General features: G+C 37.1%; 1 non-coding gene across 1 annotated transcript; it reads left to right on the top strand.

Annotated features, from left to right (window-relative positions):
- The first annotated feature begins 9,567 nt into the window (after positions 1 to 9,567).
- Positions 9,568 to 9,649, top strand: TRNAS-GCU (transfer RNA serine (anticodon GCU)). The gene has a single exon. It is a non-coding gene; the product is annotated as a tRNA-Ser (tRNA).
- Positions 9,650 to 10,030: the final 381 nt, after the last annotated feature.

Raw genomic sequence — 10,030 nt, forward strand, 5'->3', positions numbered from 1 at the left:
TCTTCTGTCACATTGGAAGTGACACTAAATAGTGTGATAAACAGTAGCATGTTAGGAGTTTTGATGTTTTAGCTGGGAACATCATCATGGAACTAAAAAGTTCCTTCTTGTGTGCAATATGGAAAATAATGAAGCAAATTTAACAAAATGTGTCAATAACACACACAAAAATAAGGAGCTTCATACAACAGTTACTAAAACAGTCCAGACAAAATATCCCATAAAACCATTATTACAACTACTGTATATTCTCAAACAAACAAACAAAAAAACACACTTATAGAGGAAGAATTGAGGTTGGATGTACAGTTTACAGTTTCTAGCCAATATATAAGTCATCCAGTAAAGTGACAGTAAGTCAGTTACCCATCTTTTTCCAAGTATCAGATACTCTAAGAAGAAAACACTCTTTTTCCTGCAGAGAGCTACTTTTCAAAACAACTGTTCTACACAAAAAGGTCAGCATATGAACTTGTGAAAGCTATTCTGATCCCCCAATACTAAATACTTCATCATCCACTGTAATTCCAGATTATCTTAATTTTGTATGTCCTTGTTTAGTTCTGTAATGAAAGTGTAATTTTATCTCCTTGTTTAATACTGTAGTGAAAATATAATATTTAATGTATAGGCTTAGGAATTTTTTAAAATTTTTTTTTATTAAAGGTATAAATAAGGGAATAGTCACTAAGGGTGCATTATATACGCCAGAATTCTCTGGTGCTCTCAGAATGTCATTGGTGAAGAATAGCAGATTTAGGAGGAAACAGAACAATTAAGCTAACCCTGTAACACCGTTGAGTAAGTACTGTATATCTTACACATTTGTGTTTCAACAGTACTGCATCTAAATTAAAATATGCCTTTTCTCACTCACTAATGACAAATTTTTTGAATTAACAGCAATACATCATGCTAATTTAGTGTCCTAGTTACTGAAACAAGAGTTAACAAACTATGGGGGTGCATCAAGTCTATACAGAAAACAAAGAAACAAGCAAGAGAAAGAGTTCCTTACAAGACAGATAGGTGATAAATCCTAGAGTTAGTCTACTAGAATCCTAAAAGCTTAAGCAGGGAAGGCTTTACCTAGGAACTACTGCAACATGCTAAGCTCAGAGAACTTAATACAAGACCAGATCCCACCATTGCAGAATGAGATTCTGTTGCCTGAAAGGAAACAGTGAGAAATCGATTTGGGATATGAAATTTGACCCCAACAAAGCATAACATTTACTGAATGAAAATAAGGTAGGTGATCTGCAAGTAGAAAAATTATGGAATTCTAATTTCAGTCCACTCACAAATAAAGATCTGCTGATGATAGTGATGACATTACAGCACAAAATGGCTTTTGAGAGCATAGCTTAATGTTAGAAAAGGCACAGAGCTGATAAAGATCATATATCACACAGATACAGCTGTTATCACCAGTGAACACAGATAATGTACTAGGATGAAGCCATTCATTACAGCTGGTATTAAAGTGGAGGTGAAAATGTCCCCACCTAAAATGAGAACTGAGACAATTTCAGCAGCTAAAAGTACTTCTGATCAGACAATCTCTTCTCAAGTTAGCAATTCTCTCTGGTTTGTTTTCTGAGCAACCCAGTTCTGAAGTGACGCTTTATCATGTTTGTCTCCGCCTGTATGGAGACCTACATGGCAACCTACAAACTTTACACACTAATGGAGGAAAACATTCATTTAGCTGCAGCAAGTACCATTTTCTTATGTGCATTTTAGCAAATCGTGAAATGCACTAGGTATGAGTGTACAGGAATCACTAGGAAAACTTCGCAGAGAGTTGTGGAAGTATACCAGAGGTACTCCACACCTAAATTTTGCAAGAGTTGTGAGGCTATAATAGTCTATATGGTGGTGTCCTTTACTGCACTCATAAATAATATTTTTTTTTAAATCCCAAACTTATTTTTATGATACCTTCTGGTTTTAGGGTGGGGGCAAGGGAAGGATAGTGATGTACACTTATATAAAAATACGGACCAGACTGCAGCAGCCAAAACCCTCACTGCTTCTCTGTCACCTGAAAGATCTATGATTTGTGGAGTCAGACTGCTGTGCACAGGAGGGCCAGAAGTACAACACCATTGGCAGCTAAATAAGTTACTGCAACACCACTACCACCCAACAAACTAAAGTAACCAACACAACAGCAACACCTCTAGGCGAACTTTTTCTTGAGGTAAACAAATTGTACTCCACCAAACCGCAGCCCATTTGAGGGCCTGAATCCCTCTGAGGGCAGCTTGTTTCCTTTCTGCCCTGTCTGGGTCCCACCTTTCCAGCATGTAGGACGCTAGCTGCCATATCTACATCGAAGGACACATCAGCTGGTTGTCACAACACCTTAGTTTAGTTTCTCCTTTTACTTTGAAATCTACAATCTTATCTCTCCGAGTGCAATAAGCAGCAAATGAGACTGTTGGACTATTCTCTGTACAATAGACAGCAAATAAGAGTTTGGGCTAATTAATACAAAACCTGAAGACACAAATGCTGGATAGAAAAAACTTTTTTTAAAAGATAAATATTTGGGGAAGAATAATCTGAAATAACTATTAGAAACAGCAAAGTCTTCATTTGAGGGGCTACTATAACAGAAATATGGTCATCTTCCAATATAAGAAGCCTTGTATCCTGAAGAACAGAGCAGAGAAAGCTGACAGAAAAGCTGAGGGAAAAGATCACAGAGTGTTCTTCAGCAATTATGCTCCCTTTTATCAAGGTTTAAAAGACCAGAGTAGTCATTTTAAAGCTGAAGTGCTGATGAACAGAACGCAGTATGGGCAGCATATTAAGATGATGACTATATAGTCTGCTTTGTAAATATGCTAATGGACACAGCACCAATTATAGATTTTCTTTTATTCTTTGAAGCCCTCAGAAAGATGAAGGTGAAAGAATGATGAAAATATGAATGGTGCTAGAAATATAAACCACTAGTAATGACACAGTATGACATTTGTTCAGTACCTTAGCAGCATTACTAAACAGAAACAGAATAAGATTAAGTCAAAAGAGCTTCCAGGTGACTTTGCTAGAAGCTGTATTCTTTTCATCAGTTTCCTTGATTTTTTTTTTTCCTCTATATTCAGATAGTCATAAAGACAATTCTGAATATAACATATCATTAAATAGATGAATTTGTAGACTACTCAAACCCCTGACCAAAGACTAAAGACATTTGCTGATCATAAAAATCTTCTGGCATACCATCTTCTGCAGTCAAAAAATTCCACTAACGTCTTTCTGGGAAACAGTAGCAGGAGTATTCCATTAGTATAGACGGGCTTTATTTTTCAGGAATCAGATCTGCTAAACATACAGTCTCTTCTGGAAAGATGGCAGCTTGAGTTTGCTACTTTTTCTTTTCTCCTAAGTTTAGAAAAATTGTACCACCTTCTAATTAGTTGTTCCACCTTTGCCTCTACATTAAGGAGGCTTATAAGAAAGACACTTTTTACCAAAGCCTGCAGGGACAAGACAAGGCGCTATGAATTTAAACTGAAAGAGAGTAGATTTAGATTGGACATAAGGAAATTTTATTTATTTATTTATTTATTGTTACTATGAGGATGGTGAGATAGTGGAATGGGTTGCCCAGAGAAATTGCAGATGCCCTGTCACTAGAAGTGTTGGGGCTTTGAGCAACCTGATCTAGTGGAAGATGTCCCTGGCCATGATAAGAGGATTGAACTAGAATTTTAGAAGTCTGTTTCACCCCAAACTTTTCTATGATTCTATGATAATTACTATGAAAATCTCTGAGGCTACTCATAGTTTTAACACATTAGCATCATTACAGATTTTATATTTCTTTAAGTTTTAAATGAAAACATTTGTACACAAAATGTAAAATTATGAAAAATAATAGTAATTTGCAATAAAAACATTTTAAAATATAAACAATAGGACTTGCATTTATGCACATATTATAAATTAGTCTTCAGGAAACCCATTGTGCCTATTAAGAAGCAGCAAATTTTTGGATATGCAGTGCTTGTGAGCATTTCTAACCAAGTAACTCAATCTGAGATGTCAGCTGTTCAGAAGAGCACACATTCTGAACTGAGTATTTGGTTTCTGAGTTAAAGACTTTCATTCTTAAACCCTGACTTACAAGGAGTGGTGATTGCTTAAATGCATAAAGATTAGGGAGTATGATGGTAAAATCTACCTTCTTCTCACAAGATGTTCAAGCGTTGGAGTCCAGCACAGAGCATTTACCGGGGCACTCTGTGTGCCTTGGCTGACATTCAGACAGCCCCTAGGAGAGGTGGGATTGGAGTCTCCTGAGGATCACAGGGCAGGGTGGGCAGAAAGGAGAAAAACAATAAAATCCCAAAAACCTCAACCACAGAACATCTGTCTAACCTGCTCCTCCTCTACTTAAGGTAAATCTTTATCTGCCTCAAAGACTTGAGAAGAAAAAGTTAGATTAACAGTCTGTAATAATTGAAATCAAAGTTTAGGACAAAGGTCTCTGTATTCACATACTTATGTGCTGAAGATATAGTTAAGTATCTCATATTAAGGCCTGAAATAGAATAATGAAAACAGATATTTTAACTATGAACATATCTTTTCAGCTTTATAATAGAGGTGCTTGATAACACTTCCATTATAAAGACTGCAGTAAAGGTCTCATTCTAAGCCTTACCCTGAAGACATCTTTCCATCTGTAACAGTGAAAAAATCTCTGCTTTCAGTGCACAGACTTAACAGTGAACAATTTCTTTCTAAACTGTTCTTACAGATGGAACTAAAATATTGATCTACCTCCATTTTTGGAGCTTGTTTCTAACATCCTTATTATCTGTAGATTAAAAATCGCTTTCATTCTGCAGTATAAGAAAAAAGTATACATTTTTATATCACATAAATCTTATCTGAATATTTGTACTTTTGCTTCTCTTCTCCTAACAGAATTAGGATTTCAGAAAGAACTTTTACAATAAAGTTTACTGGGACTTCATATAAGGAGAAAAAAAAAATGAAATCTATGAAAATGGTCATTTAATTCCTCTAAAAGTAAATCTGCATTTCACAATGACTTTATTGTTAATGAGCTTTTATGATTACAGCAAACTAAAGTTTATATAGCAGTATTTTTCTGTAGTTTTAAAGTACACCAAGGATAGATATTTCATCTAGCATTCAGTACTGCTTCCTACATTTAGCAAACTACAAAAAAACCCATCTTTTAATGTGGATGCTTACTCAACAAAATCAAATACATTTAGCATTTTTTGTGTGCACTTCTTTTAATGTAAGACTCTGGGACCAGAAAATTTATTAATCTTTCTTGGTATGTGTAAACCTATTCTGAAAGGTTATTCAAGTCTTTGAGACTGCTGAGACTTGGGTAGCTCTCTCAAATGAACAGTTTTCTTTGCAGAATCCCCCATATTTCCAGCTAAGGAAATACAGTTTGGCAACTCAGAATTTTGTTTCTCTCCTTCCTGGAAACAAAAAAAAAATAAAATTAAAAAAAAAAAGTATCTGTGGAGAAGAGAATCTTTCAAGAAGGATTTAATCCAAAATTTAGAGTAATACTTCATGTATCAAGAAAAGGACGCATATCCCAGGTTGAAAAAGGGAGAATCCACATAGATGAGGAAGATGTATCTTGATGTCACCATGAAAAAGAAATGGATGTTGTAAAGGTGAAGAAAGGATCTGGATGGATCCTAAAACCCAGTCTTCCTCACAGAGAAATCTACTCTAAAGTTTACATTAAAAGTAGGCACAATTTCATAGCCATGCTCATGAACTCACATAGCACATGTGATCAAGGACAGACTTCACTTGTTATAGACTTCCCTGTATATCATCATATTCCAACCACCTCAAGCTCCAAGCGCCCAATCAACTGGTCTTACCTTCTCTCCTAGGTTCCACAAGGACTACCTTTCTTTTTGCTTCCACTATGTAGCAGGAAAGAAACCACAAAACAGAAATAGAATAGCTCTTTTAATAACTTGTATTATGCTCCATTCTCTTCCATATTTGATATGTACAAGAGGCCATTAGGAGAATTATTCAATAACAACATCTGCAGTGTATTCAAATATGGATGGATATCTACTTGCATCCATGTGAGATCTGCCTGGCTCATGGGAACAAACAGTCACCCCCAGTTCAGATTATCTAATGTAACGTTTCTACTTGAAGATGTTGATTCACTGAAGTCTAAGCTTTCCTGGATACCACAACTGTTAAAAACACCAGTGCTACAAACACCAGCCTGAACATCCTGCTTCCAGAGCATCCCAAGAACATGTGTTGCTGAATGTCCAGGTTCTTCATCCTGGATGTTCTCTAGCTGTCAAACTGCCTACTCAAGACAAGTGACTATGGCGTTTTTTTTATTATTTTTGTTTTTGTGTTATTGTTTTCTCTGTCCTTCCCTTGGTCTCCATAAAAAAAAAAAAAAAAAAAAATTACTCTGAAATTTGCTAAACAGAAGTGCAAGTCATATGTTTCTTTGGCCCTTTTTTGGATCATCAGCTCTCTTCAGTTGCCATCTCCTCTCCGATATTTCAGGTCAGCTATACCTAACCTTCCGTATGGTTACCCTGATAGTCCCTCAACTACTTGGAAGGGACAGTGTCTCAAGTCTAATACTGAGTTAAAATGGACCACAACACACAAACACTCTTTAACCTCAGTATTTTTAAGTTAAGATTATTTGAGTTCTTTTGATGCATACATATGCAACATAGCTTTTCAACAAAGATTTATTTTAAAGAAAGGAAATTGTTTTGTCTTATAAAGGACAGTGGAATGTAAAAAACAACAATCCTTCCTTGAATATAAGTTTGACATGCATAGACTTAATAGATAAAGCATGCTTGCTTAGTTACACAAAACAACAACAACAAAAGCTCACAGTTTCTATACCTTTAATTGTTTAAATGTTTATACCTTCCTGTCACAATCACAGATGTCTTCTGTCTAATTTCTTGGGCTGAACCCACTTGCATACACAAATTCACCTTCCTTTATTTGCAGGTCCCACGTTCCACTTTGGCTTTCTCTCCTATATCAAATTGTGGTACCTTAAGAAGTGGCCCACCAGGGTACCAGAGACACCTTTATCAGGCGTTAATGACAGCTTTCCAACTACTTCTCCGTTGCCCTCAAAATTTTTCATTTTTGCTATTACTTTCACAAAATAGAAGGGGCAGATTGTTTCTTTTGCCAAGACATATGCATTTTCTCTTATTAATTGATAGGAAGAGAAAGGGATGAGACAGATCCTCAGAATGAAAGCTGCCATCAAATCCATTTCTTATAGGGCCATAACGGTACTTTTGTTACCTTTAGGTTCATGCTTGTTCTGTTCATTATTTTGTTTTCAACAGAAGATCCAAATACAAACACATTTAGAATTACAAGAGTTTCACAGAGAGTTTATATTCAATATAATTGGAGAACTGACCACACACCAAGAAAGGTTGAAAGGTTAGTGTTACTCTTATTTGAAATTCTGGAGAAGTACCAGATCTTATCCTCAGTTTTTTAAATTTTTTTCATATCTCCTTTCCATTAAGTTTTTGGGGATTTTTTTGTTTTGTTTTTTGACATTAAAATACAAAAGATAATGTACTAATTAGAGAGAGAACAGATACTTAGTTTCACTTTCATTCTTGCAAGGATTGCACAAAGATTTCCAGCCAATTTCCTTTCATTTGCTTACAAGTTCTGTATAACCCAGGAACATAATCTATTCTTGACTAAGTTTCTCCATGATATATTTTTATTTGGCATGTTCATTTGTACTAGAAACAGGACAATTTCTTTCAATTCACAAAGCCACAAGAATGTGCTTTTCATTGTATCATCTCTGCTTGAACGACACTTGCGTTTCTCCAGGGAAGTCAATCTGTTGTGAAGGACATTGAGTGCTGCGCTGAGGGTAACATCTTTTGCCTGCAAGGCAGTATGAGCAACCTGAGCCAGTCCATGAAATGCATCACGCACAAGCAAACAGACAATGAAATGAAGGGCATTCAGCTGAAACCACAGACCAGATGCTTCCATGGTATACTTTCACTATGGTTCACTTAATTCTGTCAAAGCCTTTATGATGGCAGAGAGAGAGAGACATGTGAGTGCATGTTTCTATATGCTTTTTTTCCTTTTTTTCCCGAAGGCTGTGAGAACCCTTTAACTGGCAAATTGAGGAGTCTCCAATCAGCCTTGGAATTTCATGTTTTCTGAATCTCAGAAGGCAGCCCATTTTTGCAAGGTATCTTGAGAACACCAAATAAACTTTCTAGCTTACAAGAGTCAAGACAGTTTTATAAACAGAGGCCTTCCTGGTTTGTCTTCTCTTGTAGATATTCAGAAACAAGATATTGCAATTTACAAGCAATACCATGCTGTAAGCTGAATTATTTTTCAAATACAACCATGCCCTGACAACATGCCTACAACAATAGATCAAGGAAGGGAGGCTTTTTTTTGTTCAGGGTATATAATTTTATACTAAATACTTCCAACTTATTACGCTATCTCTCCAAAAGATAAAGGTTTCTGTAGAAAAGGACATCGTAGCTCCTTACTGTTAGAAGAACACTTAACCCTCTAAGTAACCTATTAAACAAGTTCCTTGTGCATCATTATAATTACAGAGTAATTAAAACTACACTGCCTTATAGCAAACTGGTTTGTCTGTAGTGATGACAGCAAGGAAAAAGAATAGAAAGAGTTATTCACATTAATACCACATCATTACTGCTCCAATTTTCCTGTGGATAGCTGAGGATATTCTGAAAAAGCCTTCTTCAGACCTGCCAAAGATGTGTCAGAGTCCTCAGAGTTAGAAACTAAACCCAGAAACTGGCATTTGTTGATATGAAACCAAATCCTGTAACTGCATGTATTAATGCAGACACCAGAGCACTGGTAAGAAAGCTTCATGTTACTCCTGCTTTTTCCACACTATCATAGAATCACAGAATGTATTGGGTTGGAAGGGACCTTCAGAGGTCATCTATCCAACCCCCCTGCAGTAAGCTTTACTAGAGCAGGTTGCTCAGAGCCCCATCAAGCCTGACCTTGAATATCTCCAGGGATGGGGCCTCTCCACTACCTCTCTGGGCAACCTGTTCCAATGATCCACCACCCTCATGTTGAGGAACTTTTTCCTAATATCCAACCTAAATCCTTTTTGTAGTTTAAAACCATTGCCCCTCATCCTCTTGCTACATACCCTTGTGAACAGTTCTTCCCCAGTTTTCTTATAGGCACATTTCAGGTACTGGAAGGCTGCTATAAGGTCCCTCCAGAGCCTTCTCTTCTGCAGGCTGAACAACCCCAAATCCCTCAGCCTATCTCCATAGGAGAGATGCTCCAGCCCTGTGATCATTTTTGTGGCCCTCCTCTGGACACGCTCCAACGGGTACATGCCCTTGTGTTGAGGGCTCCAAAACTGGATGCAGTATTCTAGGTGAGGTCTCACCAGAGCAGAGGGGCAGAATCACCTTTCTTGATCTGCTGGCCACGCTTTTGATGCAGCCTAGGCCAAGCTTTGCAGACGAGGTGGCCGAGTGGTTAAGGCGATGGACTGCTAATCCATTGTGCTCTGCACGCATGGGTTCGAATCCCATCCTCGTCGGCAAGTTCAGTGCTTTACAGTTGACCACAATGGTCTTTTCCAATCAAACTATTCTATGATTCTGGGCTGCAGATGCACATTGGGTCCAACTTTTCATCTACTACTACCCCAAGTCCTTTTCCTCAGGGCTGCTTTCCAGCACAACATCTTCTAGAGTGTATGTACTCTGGTCACCTTTATACCTAACAACAATACAGTTTGCCTACATACCCCTAAGACAAATAAACTGCTTAGCTAAAATGTATCTTCCAGACAGATTTGATGTGAAGACAGAGCTAGAGAATTCTTTTTCACGCACAACAATTTGTTCCAGTGGACAACCTCTCTCACTGTGTGCACACTAATTTTCCATTTTAAATTTGCTGGCCTTAAACTTTCAGC

This window comes from Antrostomus carolinensis, unplaced genomic scaffold, assembly GCF_000700745.2.
Source record: "Antrostomus carolinensis isolate BGI_N321 unplaced genomic scaffold, ASM70074v2 scaffold7773, whole genome shotgun sequence".
In the NCBI taxonomy this organism is placed as follows: Eukaryota; Metazoa; Chordata; class Aves; order Caprimulgiformes; family Caprimulgidae; genus Antrostomus; species Antrostomus carolinensis.